This window comes from Physella acuta, unplaced genomic scaffold (assembly GCF_028476545.2).
Source record: "Physella acuta isolate Inbredline_101_S28 unplaced genomic scaffold, ASM2847654v3 ptg000331l, whole genome shotgun sequence".
Classification (NCBI taxonomy): Eukaryota; Metazoa; Mollusca; class Gastropoda; family Physidae; genus Physella; species Physella acuta.
The window spans coordinates 528161-546178 of record NW_026731850.1 but is presented as its reverse complement, the minus strand read 5'-3'; the positions used below and the strand labels follow the sequence as shown (position 1 = coordinate 546178).

Here is an 18018-nt window from a genome sequence, read left to right as displayed (position 1 = left end):
TTTCTCTCACAGACACATAGGCTAGACACGATGGTCTAGGCCTCGGATGGTGGCAGCCTTATGGCTGGCCACTAAGGCTGGATTATTGGCCCAGCCGATGTTTTGTTGCTGTACATATGTGTTTCGTTCCAGATATTTACATGTGTGACCTGGGTGTTTATACATGTGGCCGATGTTGTACAAGTGGCCAAACGTCTGCCGTATAGATATGTTCTTCGTTCCAGTGGCCATTTTCTTTGTGGCCTGATGTTTGTACCAGTGGCCCAATGTTGTATTCCAGTGGCTGGAAATCTTCCTGCCGTGTAGATATGTTCTTCGTTCCAGTGGCCATTATCTTTGTGGCCCAATGTTTGTACCAGTGGCCCAATGTTGTATTCCGGTGGCTGGAAATCCCCATGCCACTTGAGTGTCAAGCTAGATTGTTGTGAGTACTGATGAGTATTCATAGAAGGATTCAAACCTTGTTTGCTTAGTGGAATCAGAACTAGTGATGATAACATTTTCCCGTGTGATTCTGGGATTACATAACAGTGCAAGTAGTAAAGTTAGAACTAGAGACGATGACATTTACGTTTTTGATTTTGAGATTACATAGCAGTACAAGTGAAATTAGGACTAGAAAGAATAACTTTGACAAGTGTGATTCTGAGATTACATAAGCAGTGCAAGTATTTAAGTTAGGACTAGAGGATATGACATGTGTGAATTCTGAGTTGTGTAAATGTAGATTTGCTATTCACACTTATATATGTGTTTTCTATGAATTAATGTCAGTAACTACGGTGAATAATTCTGCATTGAAATGTAAGTTTGATTATTTTTGTCTTTTTGACTTGTATTAGAAATTCAAGTGGTGTTTTCTTGAATATGAAAGACTGGCCAGGTCTTATTTGTATTGTGTCTTTGCTTTTAACATATAAACCTTTGTGACGTCAAACAAAGATAAATAAATGCATATTATGTGTGTTTACTATGTTTTATTTTCAGTTTAATATTGGTGTTGTATAGATGTAAATTAGTTTTGCTCAGGTCTTATTAGACCCCTTTGTCACCACGCAAAGGTGCACGGATGAGTGAATAAGATCACCTCTTCGGTTTAAACCCCCCTAACATTTGGTGTCAGAAGTGGGATATAAGATATCTACAACTCGACGAACCCCTAACATTTGGTAGCAACGAGTGGGATCCGTGCTTGAGCAAACTAAATTAAGATTTTTTTAAATTGGTTTTTAAATATGTTGCGTATGTGTTGGTTTACCTCAGCATAATTTTTTTATATTATTGCCTTTTTTATTTGCAGTGTTAACTTTTGGAACGTGTAGTATACGTTTAATTTACTTTATGAATTTTGGTGTGATTACTGTAAATTTTTGTGTGTTCCTGATGAACACATTGTGCTAATGTAACACATTTTATTAGCACTGACGGAATTATTTTTAGACCATTTTTTTATAAGAATTTGGGTAGCCAGTTAACATGCAACCTTTGTAAGTTTTAATGGTGTTGAGCGTATTATTGGCAACTATGGTATTCGTTGAATAGTAAATATTGTGGATGAAACATGCTGTTACGTAATTTTATGACTGGGAAGACTTGGCTGATATTGGTACCTGACGTACATTATCAGGCCTTGTGGTATAAAATTATGTGTGACTGACGAGTATTTATCTTTACTGATGGCCATTTATTTGTAGTCGAAAGGCGTGATTTGTCCATTTTGGTTAACTACCCTTTAAAGATAAGTACGTGTTTATACCTGGTTTCAGTAGATGTTCATTTTTGAGACATTTCAGTATGCTCATTGATGTTTTTTGCCTTCAGTGGCCTTTACTGTAAACTAGAGGTATGTGTGTGTCAGTAGGTGAACAGTAAAGTAGAATGTTTATCTCAATTAGTTGTCCTTGTTAAGTTGATTGCGGGGACGCAATCATTTTTGCGGGGGAAGCATGTTGGCTGGTACCAAATTGTTGATTCTTAAGTAAGCATGTTGGCTTGTACTATATTGTTTATTTTTAAGTAAAATGGTAACTTGGGTGCTTATTAAAGGGGCTAAGGTGACTAGGACTAGTTACAGAAACCCAAGGGGTTAATCTAAGATATTGGGGATGAGCAGGCCGGGGAAATCTAAAATTTAATTAAAGGTTATCGGCTCACTCTGGTCGTTAAGGGCTGCGAGTTCTATGCAGGTGCATGAGTGGCACGTAATGCTGGGAAGACACCCGCGGCGATTTATGTCTAAAGTTGAGTTCGGGCATGCCGCTGGACGTCCCGGTAGAATCATTACTCAGGATCTCTGTTGTGGCCAGTTGTCAGGTGTGAAACGCGGCGGGAGTACCGCGTGGTCGTGCGTTAGCTCGAGCGGTATATGACACGATCGTTAGCCCTGAGACAACGTGAAGATCTATAGCGGTCAGTTATCGGGTGTGCAACGCATGGGTGCATAGTGACCGGTGTTATCTCGAACGTCGAGAGATGGGACGGAGCCCAACTCGGGTTCTATAGCTCTAGGGAGATGATAAGGGGGTGAGACTAACCTATATATGAGGAAGGGCGACTATGTTGAAGTCTCTTTTCTCTCACAGACACATAGGCTAGACACGATGGTCTAGGCCTCGGATGGTGGCAGCCTTATGGCTGGCCACTAAGGCTGGATTATTGGCCCAGCCGATGTTTTGTTGCTGTACATATGTGTTTCGTTCCAGATATTTACATGTGTGACCTGGGTGTTTATATATGTGGCCGATGTTGTACAAGTGGCCAAACGTCTGCCGTATAGATATGTTCTTCGTTCCAGTGGCCATTTTCTTTGTGGCCTGATGTTTGTACCAGTGGCCCAATGTTGTATTCCAGTGGCTGGAAATCTTCCTGCCGTGTAGATATGTTCTTCGTTCCAGTGGCCATTATCTTTGTGGCCCAATGTTTGTACCAGTGGCCCAATGTTGTATTCCGGTGGCTGGAAATCCCCATGCCACTTGAGTGTCAAGCTAGATTGTTGTGAGTACTGATGAGTATTCATAGAAGGATTCAAACCTTGTTTGCTTAGTGGAATCAGAACTAGTGATGATAACATTTTCCCGTGTGATTCTGGGATTACATAACAGTGCAAGTAGTAAAGTTAGAACTAGAGACGATGACATTTACGTTTTTGATTTTGAGATTACATAGCAGTACAAGTGAAATTAGGACTAGAAAGAATAACTTTGACAAGTGTGATTCTGAGATTACATAAGCAGTGCAAGTATTTAAGTTAGGACTAGAGGATATGACATGTGTGAATTCTGAGTTGTGTAAATGTAGATTTGCTATTCACACTTATATATGTGTTTTCTATGAATTAATGTCAGTAACTACGGTGAATAATTCTGCATTGAAATGTAAGTTTGATTATTTTTGTCTTTTTGACTTGTATTAGAAATTCAAGTGGTGTTTTCTTGAATATGAAAGACTGGCCAGGTCTTATTTGTATTGTGTCTTTGCTTTTAACATATAAACCTTTGTGACGTCAAACAAAGATAAATAAATGCATATTATGTGTGTTTACTATGTTTTATTTTCAGTTTAATATTGGTGTTGTATAGATGTAAATTAGTTTTGCTCAGGTCTTATTAGACCCCTTTGTCACCACGCAAAGGTGCACGGATGAGTGAATAAGATCACCTCTTCGGTTTAAACCCCCCTAACATTTGGTGTCAGAAGTGGGATATAAGATATCTACAACTCGACGAACCCCTAACATATACATATATATATATATATATATACATATATATATATATATATATATATATATATATATATATATATATATATATATATGTATATGTATATATATATATGTATATATATATATATATATATATATATATATATATATATATATGTATATATATATATATATATATATATATATATATATATATATATATATATATATATATATATATATATATATATATATATATATATATATATATATATATGTATGTATACGCTCATACACACACACAGATATATATATATATATTTGTGTGTATGGGCGTATATATATAAATATATATATATATATATATATATATATATATATATATATATATATATATATATATGATATAGGCTATATATTATATACATAGTGTATAGTTAACATAAGTATACTGTGATGAAGCTGATATCAAGTTAAATATATGTTGGTTTACTACATGGCATCATCACAGCTTAGAGTGAATATCAATGTCATTTTGATGATTCTCTGTTTTTCATATATTGGGCCAGAATTATATTTTCTACAGCGATTCGGTCAACGATTCGACATTTATTTATCCCGTAGGATGATTTAAATCTGAAGTGACTTTATTCAAAACGTGTCGTCTCAACACAATCCATCAAGCCTACTGTCTGTCTACGTGTTGTTTGACCATTATCCATCTGTGTTTTAAAACACAAGCTCTGTAAGACACGGCAACAGTTCTCTTGCCACCCGAGGAAATCAATTAGAGGCCAACTGTAGTCGGGAACAGGTTGCGGTGTGGTGTGGTGCGGGTATGGATGGATGGGGTAATGAAAGAACTCAATAATTAATAGCAGACTCCACGTGCGCGCCAGCCTTCTAAAATCGCGGTCTGTACTTGCTAATCTGAACTTCAGTCAAATAAATTTTGTCAAATATTTGGATGTTTCGCATATCACAGGATTCAGCCGTACACAATTAGAAGATCACTAAAATGTGAATTTGTCCATTTCTTTCTTTCTATAACAGACTTTGTCAATTTTTTGGGTCCAGTATTCATTTTCAGGATCTCAGTTTTGTTTGGTATGGCGCTAATTAGTGACCAATCAGATGATCTTAGTTTGGTTAGGTAGGGCGCTAATTAGTGACCAATCAGGTGATCTAAATTTGGTTAGGTAGGGCGCTAATGACGCCATTAAACATGGGGGTATGTCGTATATTATTTACCAGATGGCGGCGCCTGTTTGTCGTGGAGACGCCGACTCGAGGGGGAGGGGGGGGGGGGGGTAAAGCTGGGATTCTATCAACATCCATTTGATGGAAATAATAATTTTCATAAATTAGCTGTTGATCCTAATGTAATACAACTGCAAATCATTACAACTAAAACAAAATTGGTCGAAATTTTCTCAACTAAATTTCATTCAAAATCATTATAGCTAATTACTGGATACAATTAAAATAGTTAAATGTGTCATGATAAAAGAATAAAACAAGATGAACGTTAAAACAAGAACACACCCTGCTCATTTTGTCAAAACGTGATTAACAAGATAAAGGTTAAAACAAGAACACACCCTGCTCATTTTGTCAAAACGTGATTAACTTGACTAAACGATTGTTCAAACCAAAGATTCAGTCAGTCGTCTGGAAAACAATGAAATCGTCGAGAGAACAACTGAAGCCTGCAGACGTCTTGACGTCTGCAAGACATAATTATTATGTCATAATTATCCACTCGAGGGGACGAAATTAGACATCCATGTAAGACGACACAGGGCTATTGACCCTAACGTACGCTGACCTATGTCCAGAGACCCCCCCCCCCCCCCCCCCCCCGTTTGGTCGCCTTATAGGACCAACACTAGACACTACTACACCACAAGGTTTTTTAATGCTCTCTGCTGTTATAGACCTCTTTGTAGAGAATGAGCGTGACGTATGGGGGCAGAAGATAAAAATAATTTCTACCGGAAGAACGCGTTAATCATTTCCTATGCAAAGGTCATAGGTCGCTGGTCTGTTGATGGTAGCGATGGCTATCAAGGACGCTGTACAGACTAGATTAGTCGAGACTTCTCGAGGACTTTGTTCTGTTTGTTTAGATCTACAACCAATTACGTCACAATTACGTGGTCTTTGTTTTATTCCCAGGAACAGGTAAAAAAAAAATATCAGCTACAAATGTATGTTTTAAATTTGGCATTTTTATCAACAAATTATTGAACTTAATTTGAAATCAAAGGCTTCAAACTTCATAAGGTTTAAATGTTAAAAAATAATTTCAAGCAAGTTGATAAAAATCATTATGGGCGGGGCGGTAAAATTCACGGCTGCTTAACCGAAAAGTCCCGAGTTCAAACCCCGGGCAGATAAGGTTTGATAACTCGGGGCAGCAACCCATTTAGGAGAGACAACTCCAAAATCAAATTTGCAATTCAGTTTTTGGTTGGATAAAGACTATAAAAGGACATCCAGATTTTTAAAAAAGCAGGCTGAAAACGGAGTTAATGGCGTAAATGGTGTAAAACAAGTTGACAGGCAATATTTAATTGTGTTGGAGGAACAACGTAGAAAAAGAAATTATGTGTAGTGATTGTTTTTATTTATTGACCATAAGATTTAAATTTTCAAATAACAACTAGATGTAATCAGACAGATGTCGATGGATAATTTTTATTGAGATTGACTTGTTTAACTAAGTTCACCGCTATATTTAGACGTTTTGTATTAGATCTATGTATAAGTAAACCATCTTAAATGAATGAAAGCAGGCTAAAAGTAAGAAAGAAATATTACTATTGTAAATCTGTATCAGTCCTCACAAGCCGATGATGAAAACTGTAATACTAAAGCGAACACACAACTGACGCTATAAATTACGTGTCTGAGGCGAAAAAAAAAAAAAAAAAAAAAAAAAAAAAAACTAAGTTCACCGCACAATCCTAACTGACACATCCCCTTTCATCACACCCCCCCCCCCGCCCCAAACCCCAGGATCCCCATAACATATTGCCCCCATAACTGCATCCCCCTCGTCCCCTTGACCCTCCCACCCATGTGTTGAAATACTATGTTAAAAATGAGGATGATTTATAATCAAAATAAATTTCTAACAACATTAATTTGATTCCCACCCCACAACCCCTATGTCCCCACCTCGTTTCGCATCATTTATTTTTTTTTTCCTTCAAGTTCCTATTGTTGCTTAATTGTGAATTGTTTTATTTACACAGCCTACAAACAAACATTGTAAAGACATTATTTGACACTATTTTACTATTATCTTACGGTACTTTGGTCCACAACGTACAAAACGACCACAATGACCCTCCTCCTTTTGTATTCATTTTATTATCCTTAAATTAATACTTACAATTGTTTTGTCAACTTTGATAATATTAAAATAAATAGCAAAAAAACATTCTCAACAAAACTTTAAAAACATATAAGCGTTATGGTAAAAATACCTTTTTTTGTATTTCTTTATTTCTAATTACCTTCATTTGAATTGTTGATCGACAAATTCTTTTTAGTAATATTCACCATTTTCTTCATGTAATGATAATTTTTGTAAATGTTTGAACTAAAGTATTTAAAAACAAAACAAACAAAAAACCATAATAACAAGGGACGTAATGATACTAAAAAGACACAACGTAACACATCCATCTTAAAAATATGCTAGTTCATAAAATGTGTTTCATAAATGGACATTAACTAACAATTTTGCTTTATTAATTTTTCATTTAGATGTTATTTTGACAATACAAGTACTATATTTTTTTTATAAAGAATAAGTTTCTTTTTGAAAACTCATAATAATTAATCAGTCAACACTTCGATTTGAGTTCAACGCACGAGAGTAAGGTTGTTGTCTAAATCCTGCACCATATTCTCAATTAAGAACGAAGAAGAAATATATAAAAATTTAGGATCCCTTAAATTAAGGGGAAAATAAAAAAAAATAAAAAAAAAAACGAAGAAGAAATGTAAATCTGTATCAGTCCTCACAAGCCGATGATGAAAACTGTAATACTAAAGCGAACACACAACTGACGCTATAAATTACGTGTCTGAGGCAAAAAAAAAAAAAAAAAAAAAAAAAAAAAAAAAGATAATCGTGTAAAATCTATCAAATATAATATTATTACTGATTTCAATGTTTAACACGATTGAATTAATAAAAAAGAAGAAAAAACGGTTTGAGGACTGTATAGATATAGATGTTTGAAGAATGTTTGCTTTGATGTGTCTCATTGTAATAACATAACTTTTCCGATTGCTTAAAATTTGTATAATTTTAATTCTCGGTAATCCCAATTTTTTTTTCAGCTCTACTTAAAAACCAAGTGTGTGCGGCGGTACTACTTGTCCACGTCAACTGATTTCATGATCTAAAATTTAGGACTAGGGTTACATTTAGTGAAAAGGAATCATTGCCGGCCAATAACTTTTATTTGAATGTTTACACCCAAAAAAATCAGTTCAATCAATTTTAACCTTATGCTACATCATATTACTAGATTTAACCTCTAAGTACCAACCTAAAAGCCGATTAGGTTTAGTGAAAGAATCGAATTCAATCAGTGTAAGTAAGGCTAGGGCGTGTTACCGAACACTAATATCATGTGTTTACGCTTTACTAATCACCGTAATTATTTGGTCAATAAAAAGGGGGTTAGTTCGCTCTCCTGGCTAAGGTCGGCCTCACTTGAAGGGGTGCCTCGCGTAGCACCTGTTGAAAACGAGGTTGCTTCGTCACTTCCGCCAAATGTTGCACATGATTCCAATCTTTATTTAAGTTAATATCGAAGTTAATTTGTTTAACCCTTTGACTTGCTCAAATGTTTTACGTAAATGACGATTATTTACGTACCGATACCAGGAATGAATGAAAGAAAAGAAAATTTTTAATAGCAACAAGTTTTAATCGCTCAAAAAATATGAATTATTTTTTTTTTAAAGCCCAAGTGTACTAGTGTAAAAGTGTTGAGTGCCAAATGTACTGAAAAAGTCATGTTGGGCCAGGTCAAATAATTTTAATAGGGTTATCATGAGTTAGGGTACACATAAGCTCCCTAGTTAATATGGTACCCTCTTCATGCATGTTATGCAATAATTTCTCACGTCTCCAACAAACTTCACATCCAGCCTCCAACACACTTCACATCCAACACACTCCACATCTACACACCTCACATCCAGCCTCCAACACACTTCACATCCAGCCTCCAACACACTTCACATCCAGCCTCCAACACACTTCACAACCAGCCTCCAACACACTTCACATCCAGCCTCCAACACACCTCACATCCAGCCTCCAACACACCTCACATCCAGCCTCCAACACACCTCACATCCAGCCTCCAACACACCTCACATCCAGCCTCCAACACACTTCACATCCAGCCTCCAACACACTTCGCATCCAACACACTTCACATCCAGCCTCCAACACACTTCACATCCAGCCTCCAACACACCTCACATCAAGCCTCCAACACACTTCACATCCAGCCTCCAACACACCTCACATCCAGCCTCCAACACACCTCACATCCAGCCTCCAACACACTTCACATCCAGCCTCCAACACACTTCACATCCAACACACTTCACATCCAACCTCCGACACACTTCACATCCAGCCTCCAACACACCTCACATCCAGCCTCCAACACACTTCACATCCAGCCTCCAACACACCTCACATCCAGCCTCCAACACACTTAACATCCAGCCTCCAACACACCTCACATCAAGCCTCCAACACACTTCACATCCAACCTCCGACACACTTCACATCCAGCCTCCAACACACCTCACATCCAGCCTCCAACACACTTCACATCCAGCCTCCAACACACTCCACATCCAGCCTCCAACACACTTCACATCCAGCCTCCAACACACTTCACATCCAGCCTCCAACACACTTCACATCCAGCCTCCAACACACTTCACATCCAGCCTCCAACACACTTCACATCCAGCCTCCAACACACTTCACATCCAACACACTTCACATCCAGCCTCCAACACACTTCACATCCAACACACTTCACATCCAGCCTCCAACACACTTCACATCCAGCCTCCAACACACTTCACATCCAGCCTCCAACACACTTCACATCCAGCCTCCAACACACTTCACATCCAGCCTCCAACACACTTCACATCCAGCCTCCAACACACTTCACATCCAGCCTCCAACACACTTCACATCCAGCCTCCAACACACTTCACATCCAGCCTCCAACACACTTCACATCCAGCCTCCAACACACTTCACATCCAGCCTCCAACACACCTCACATCCAGCCTCCAACACACTTCACATCCAACACACTTCACATCCAACACACTTCACATCCAGCCTCCAACACACTTCACATCCAACACACTTCACATCCAACACACCTCACATCCAGCCTCCAACACACTTCACATCCAACACACTTCACATCCAACACACTTCACAACCAGCCTCCAACACACTTCACATCCAACACACTTCACATCCAGCCTCCAACACACTTCACATCCAGCCTCCAACACACTTCACATCCAGCCTCCAACACACTTCACATCCAACACACTTCACATCCAGCCTCCAACACCTTCACATCCAGCCTCCAACACACTTCACATCCAGCCTCCAACACACTTCACATCCAACACACTTCACATCCAGCCTCCAACACACTTCACATCCAGCCTCCAACACACTTCACATCCAGCCTCCAACACACTTCACATCCAGCCTCCAACACACTTCACATCCAACACACTTCACATCCAGCCTCCAACACCTTCACATCCAGCCTCCAACACACTTCACATCCAGCCTCCAACACACTTCACATCCAGCCTCCAACACACTTCACATCCAACACACTTCACATCCAGCCTCCAACACCTTCACATCCAGCCTCCAACACACTTCACATCCAGCCTCCAACACACTTCACATCCAACACACTTCACATCCAGCCTCCAACACACCTCACATCCAGCCTCCAACACACTTCACATCCAGCCTCCAACACACTTCACATCCAGCCTCCAACACACTTCACATCCAACACACTTCACATCCAGCCTCCAACACACTTCACATCCAGCCTCCAACACACTTCACATCCAACACACTTCACATCCAGCCTCCAACACACTTCACATCCAACACACTTCACATCCAGCCTCCAACACACTTCACATCCAGCCTCCAACACCTTCACATCCAGCCTCCAACACACTTCACATCCAACACACTTCACATCCAGCCTCCAACACCTTCACATCCAGCCTCCAACACCTTCACATCCAGCCTCCAACACCTTCACATCCAGCCTCCAACACCTTCACATCCAGCCTCCAACACACCTCACATCCAACACACTTCACATCCAACACACTTCACATCCAGCCTCCAACACCTTCACATCCAGCCTCCAACACACTTCACATCCAGCCTCCAATACACTTCACATCCAGCCTTCAACACACTTCACATCCAGCCTCCAACACACTTCACATCCAACACACTTCACATCCAGCCTCCAACACACTTCACATCCAGCCTCCAACACACTTCACATCCAGCCTCCAACACACTTCACATCCAGCCTCCAACACACTTCACATCCAGCCTCCAACACCTTCACATCCAACACACTTCACATCCAGCCTCCAACACCTTCACATCCAACACACTTCACATCCAGCCTCCAACACACTTCACATCCAACACACTTCACATCCAGCCTCCAACACACTTCACATCCAGCCTCCAACACACTTCACATCCAACACACTTCACATCCAGCCTCCAACACCTTCACATCCAGCCTCCAACACACTTCACATCCAGCCTCCAACACACTTCACATCCAGCACACTTCACATCCAGCCTCCAACACACCTCACATCCAGCCTCCAACACACTCCATAAACGAGCAGACCAGGTTATGAATAATTACCGACCAGCCTCGCTTAACACAAATCAACTGATAGGGAACAACTAGGTTGCGTGATCGATACTTTTTTTTGTTTCAATATAATTCGCTTTAATCTTAAAGTAAATGCCCCACCGTTTCTGGTTATTGGCGGTTAAAATTCAGACCATGGTTAGGCTTAAACTTTTTCATCCTCTGATATACGCTGCTAAGGACGCAAGCATTGGTTAGGGTTAAGATTTTTCACGTTTTAATCAAGGATTGACCGCAAATGGTAAAGTTGTAAAAGGGCGAGGTAACGACTTCAATTAAAGAGACATTAAGAGCAACCTGTGGTATCGCTGCATGTTAGCTTAATAGAGAGAACCTATGCAGGTACACTAAGCAAATGCTGTTACAGGAACAATACACATGTGCTGTTACAGGTACATTACACATGTGCTGTTACAGGTACATTACACATGTGCTGTTACAGGTATATTACACATGTGCTGTTACAGGTATATTACACATGTGCTGTTACAGGTACATTACACATGTGCTGTTACAGGTACATTAACGTGCTGTTACAGGTATATTACACATGTGCTGTTACAGGTACATTACACATGTGCTGTTACAGATACATTAAACATGTGCTGTTACAGGTATATTACACATGTGCTGTTACAGGTAAACATGTGCTGGTACAGGTTCACTAAACATGTGCTGTTACAATTACATTACACATGTGCTGTTACAGGTACACTAAACATACTGTTGCAGATACATTCGTCTCGTTATACACACGTAGATTCACAAAACGACCACATCTCTCAAAGTTACTCAAAACAAATGTCTCAACACAAGGCGACTAGTCTCTCGCTTATTTTTTGTAACATACTATGTAGAACTCAAATCGATAACCTTGGCATTGGTTCGATTCAAAATGTAAACATTCAGATCAATAGCAAATTGTTTTGCAACGGTTGAGTAAAATACACGTCAAAAACACGAGGTATTTGAAATCTGCTGCCTTGCGGCTTAAATATTAGCAGGGCTCTGTGTGGCCCAGCGGGACATAAGGAAAGTGGGTGGAAAGTTGGTGAGTGGTGGGGCGATGTCTTGGTGGGTGTGTTGGTGGGTGGGTGTGGGGTGGGTGTGATGGCGTGGATGTGTATTTGTGGGGCTGGTGTTAAACAGGGGTGGAATGGCGTTAGATTATGACACAGACAGTTGATTTTAGAGTTAGCTGATTATTATAGAAGTACGTAAGAATGTGTTACTTAGTATATGGTTATTTGTTGTGTGTTTGATAGGAAGATGTGTATTGCATAACGCCAAGAAAGACGACGTAGAAGACATCTAGTTCGTGGCTGGTGGGAAAGAATCGAAGAGTTGGGTTGATTGAGATTTCTCACCAATAAATGTTATTCGTTATGTGTTAAAGCTTGACTTTAAGCTGCATATTGATCAGAATGATACACGTCCTCATCACTAGCTGTAGTAAGACAGTTCAAAAGGAGAGAGTGTTATAGAACTAATTCATATAAAGCAACCTTTACAGGTGGGCGTTAACCGGTGGGGGTGATGTTTTGGATGTGTGTGGGTGTGTTAGGTGTTGTGGGGGATGTTTTAAGTGTGTTGGTTTGTGGTTGTGGGAACGTATGTTAGACTTTATGCAATGTTTATGGTGCTTAGATAGGGTAGATAGGTGTAGGGTGTGTCTTAGCTGAGAGGAGAATGGATTGGTGTTTGGGTGTGGGGTGTTTTAGTTAGTGGGTGAATATCTGGTAAATTGATAGGAGGTGTGGGTGGCAACGTGCTCAGGTAAGAGCAGCTTTAAAATTGCTAAGAATAATTATTAAGCAGATATTATGTGTAGAAATAGGCTTTAAAAGTCTATGTAATCATACTAAACACATTTTAAATCTTTCACAAAATATGGCAAGCGATAAAATTAAGGTTACATTTGTAAAAATTAAAGGTGTTTGGGAACCATCGATTACACTCATTTTCAAATGTTTGTATCAAATATAAAAAAGCCGTTTTAAATTATTGTATCAATTCAAATATTTAATTTAAAAAACCGCCTTTGACTAACCCCCTCCTTGAAGTCAACTGGAGTGGCCAGGGAAAATTAAATATTGATGGTCGCAATAACTATTTTCCATGATAAAATACAGAAAAGCGGTCAGTGGGGTATAGTCTAGTAGTTTATTTATATTAACTAATATAACATCCCCCATCACCAAAACACCCTGACTCTACTAATCCAAATTTTAAAAATATGTGTTTGCTAAATTACTATTATATTACTAAAAATTATTTGTTTGAATCTTTCTAGCCTTAATAAAACCGGAAGTCATTGTGTACTTATTTCACAAATGTTAAAAAAAACAAAAATTGTTGAAAAATATACTTTCTGACAACAACCATTTTGGAACTATCTGGAACCAGCTTTTCAAGCTATTCTAGCAAAAATGTTGTTGAGAGTTGTGAGTCTAAGAACCAATTACTAAATTGTCAGCTGTAAATCGTACTCAGCACTCTGTTCCCAGCCACTGAGTGACTTACTGAAGTAGTTGAACCAACAGAGGCCATTACAGTAGCCATATTTACCTTCCCAGAAGTATTGTGATACATTGTTGATGAGAAAAAAGATTTTAACCGTGCTGTCCCATGGTACTTGTGGATTCCAAAGTTTATTTTTGAAAGAAAAAAATAAAAGTAAAACATTTTGTAATAACTAGTTGTTGTTGTTGTTTTTTTTATTTTAAAATAAATTACTTTAAGAAATCATTGACATTTTGCACTTATTATTTTATTTTTTATTTTTTTTGGAAATAATTTCGATGGCAATTTTCTGATAATATAGTTTTCAATTTTTCAAAGCAATTTTTTAACTGGTAAAAGATTATTAAGAAATACTGTTGGTTTTAAATATTACTTTTGTAATGCACTGGTTTATTAAAAATGTTTCTTGAGAAATATATTTTAAAATATTTCTAAAGTAGCCCAGACTACATTTTAATAACTTCCATCGTGCTTTCTTTAATTACATTATTTACTAAAACTAATTAATTGTTGAATGGCATTCGCTGATTATTTAAAAAAAAAAATTAACTTTAAATAATTAAAACAATTTAATTAGTTTGATAAAATGGTTGTAATTTAATAATGCTAGATGTTAATCATGTCTAATTGTTTAGGTAATGTAAGGATCTATCATAATTAAACAACGTTTAATTAAATAGACTAAAACAATATTTGTAAACCTTAGGTATTGGGTTATTTGATGTTTTTAAAATTTTAAAATGTTTAAATCTGACGTTTTGCTTATTTTAAAGTTTTTCAAATATTCTGTTGTTGTTTTTATAAATTACTTTAAAAAATTGTAATTGAAAGCTAATTTTTTTTTAAGAATTAAAAAAAATGTTTTTAAAAATATAAAATGTAGCTATTGTTTATGAAATAATAAAGAATTAAATGTTTCTTTTACAAAATTAAAACATAAAACTTTATTTCCAATATTTACATTTTTACTCAAAATTAAAAAAAATTACATTTCTTTACAAAACTGAAATATGACTCACTTTATCAAAAAAATCTATTCAATAAAAAAACTACACCAAGATTTTCACAAGTAAAATAAGACCTCGAGATTACAAAACTAATGTCTTTCTTTATATTAATTTTAATTGATTTCTACTGATATTTCTAATAGAAATACTGCCTAAAACGTGGGAGCAGAAGGTTTTTATAGAAATAAAAATTATGTTAATATCTTAGCATTTGCATAATTTCCACACAAAAACTTTTCTTACATGCGTTTATGTTTAATTTTTTTTTCATTCACTGTTAGTGAAACGACACAAAGCCTAATCAGAAACTAACAATAAAACATGGAATAGAAGTTTGTTTACATTTTTATGAGTTTCGTTATTTTATTGGTAATATTTTGTAAAACGTATGATTTTAAGACCAACGGTTAATAATAATCTTATACAGGATAGGCATACTTCTGTCGTCGGTGGAAAATGGCTAATAGTTCTCGGGTTCATTTACAAAACTAAACAAAACTTTAATTCAAACCCTATCCTTAAATCGATTTTAGTAATAACCGTAAGCCGCAAATACACAGCTTAATCCTAGATGGATATCAGCTAGGCAAAGAGTGGCTAGTACATATTTGTGCTACCGCATTCTAATTCCACTGGGTATTTAATAAGCACCGTTCACAATGACCTGACCTAACTACTCTCTCATACACTCTTACAATAAGTTACAAACAAGACCTAAATCATATGCTCTCACAAACATGACGTAACTCAAACACTCTCACAAACAAGACCTGACTCAAACACTCTCACAAACAAGACCTGACTCAAACACTCTCACAAACATGACCTAACTCAAACACTCTCACAAACATGACCTAACTCAAACACTCTCACAAACATGACCTAACTCATACACTCTCACAAACATGATATAACCTTCGATCTCTCACTTTCGCCCCAATAGGACGCCCAACCGACCAAGCCCGATATTCCCTCAACAGATTTCATCTCCCCCCCCCCACCCCATCCCCCAAACCACGACACTCCACTCCGTGTATCTAATTGGACCTACTCGCGAGGACGGCAATGGCCGCGACAAAACGACTTCATCAAACATCGCGTGTACGACTAGCGTTTCACCGTGTTCAAGTGCTGTGTCCCCTCGACACAGGGGGAACCGCCGGGAACAGTAAAAAAAAATTATTTGTATAGGAAGGGAACTATCTTCTCCCCGGCCGGATGGCTGATGGAAGCGACAGAGTGGAACGGTGCTTGTTACGGTATCAAAGACTTCCACAAACGTAATCAGTCATGCGTGGAGAGATTTTTTTTTTCTTTTTACCCCCACACAAAGCCCGGTGTAGTACGCTAAGCGTGATTGTTAGCGTGGATATAAGGTCGGACTAACACAGAGGCCCCGAGTAAATATACACGCTAGCCGTTATAGGGGTGATATACAGGGTAAAAAAAAGAATGCCGGTCTTAAACGGTTGCTTATTCTTAGGTCTGGCGACTCGCGCCAGTCTGTCGCCAGTTCTGCTAGAGATCGGAATAAATTAAATCACAGACATGATTCCAGGGTTCGAACAACGTGTAGACTGGGAGGCCTGGGGGAGGGGGGATTTACTGTAATCTGGCACAACGGTGTGGGTAGGACGGTTTCAATCGCCGGTCGCCGATCGCTGCCGGCTCCCAGCTGGTGGTCGATTGCCGTGGTCTGCCGGCACCGGGGTGTGAATACATCGTCTGCTAGTGATTGATGGGCGGGGGACGGGACGGGAGGGGGGGGGGGTATTTTACTAAAACATGATTGTTCTAGGCCAGGTAGGTCTAGTGAGATATCATCATTAGAAGAACGGAGGAGCTTCTAGCCGGTCTAAAAGTAAACATGAATCAGGAGTCAGGAACGGCTGACGTGGTAGTTGTTATGGAGGGACACGTTATCTGTTGTGGGGGACATGGTATCTGTTATGGGGAGGGGGGGGGAAGGACATGTTATCTGTTATGGAGATGGGCATGTTATCTGTAACGGTGGGGAGGGACATGTTATCTGTTATGTAGTTACATGCTATCTGTTATGGTGGAGTGGGACATGTTATCGGTTATGGCGGGGAGGGACATGCTATCTGATCCAGACTTGGTCTGTTATAGAATGATGTTATATTTTCTGGAAAGACCCGTTATGTCTTCTAGTAGGGCCTTATATTTGTTATCGTGTCTTCTAGTAGGACCTTATATTTGTTATCGAGATCTGTTATAGAAAGATATGTTTTATTTTATTTTAAAAATCCGTTACCGGTTAGACATGGACTTATAGTGTTTACGGTATCTGCTGTAGAGAACATTCTATCTGTTATAGAATGATGTGATCTATTTTATGTTGTTAAAAAAGTCTGTCATCTGTTCTAGAGGATTCTGTTATCTACTCCAGTCATGTCCTGGTGTTTGTTACATTGGGTATGTACCTGTCCCACCCTGCCAGGTATGTTTCTATAGACTGACCCCCCCCTCCCTACGACCATCTGTGGCTATAACCTATGTAGTGATCTACTACCAGAAAAAAAACTGTATCTACTCTAGATAGGTGTTTACTTACAACAGATACACATATCTGCCGAAAAATATCTATGTGTGGTACAAATATTTGTATCTGTAACAGATATATCGTCTTACTAGTAGAGCTAAACCCGTTCAACTCTAAATGCTAAAGATTAGCTTCTTAAGGAGACATTAAGCTTTGAACACTCTGTTTACAATGTAATTATTTGCTTTTTAAACAAAT

At 38.3% G+C, this 18018-nt stretch overlaps 1 protein-coding gene across 1 annotated transcript in view; it reads right to left on the bottom strand.

Moving 5' to 3' along the window:
• Positions 1-18018, bottom strand: part of LOC131940807 (homeobox protein SIX2) — a 54028-nt gene that overhangs the window by 34237 nt on the left and 1773 nt on the right. The gene's annotated exons all lie outside the window — the stretch shown is intronic.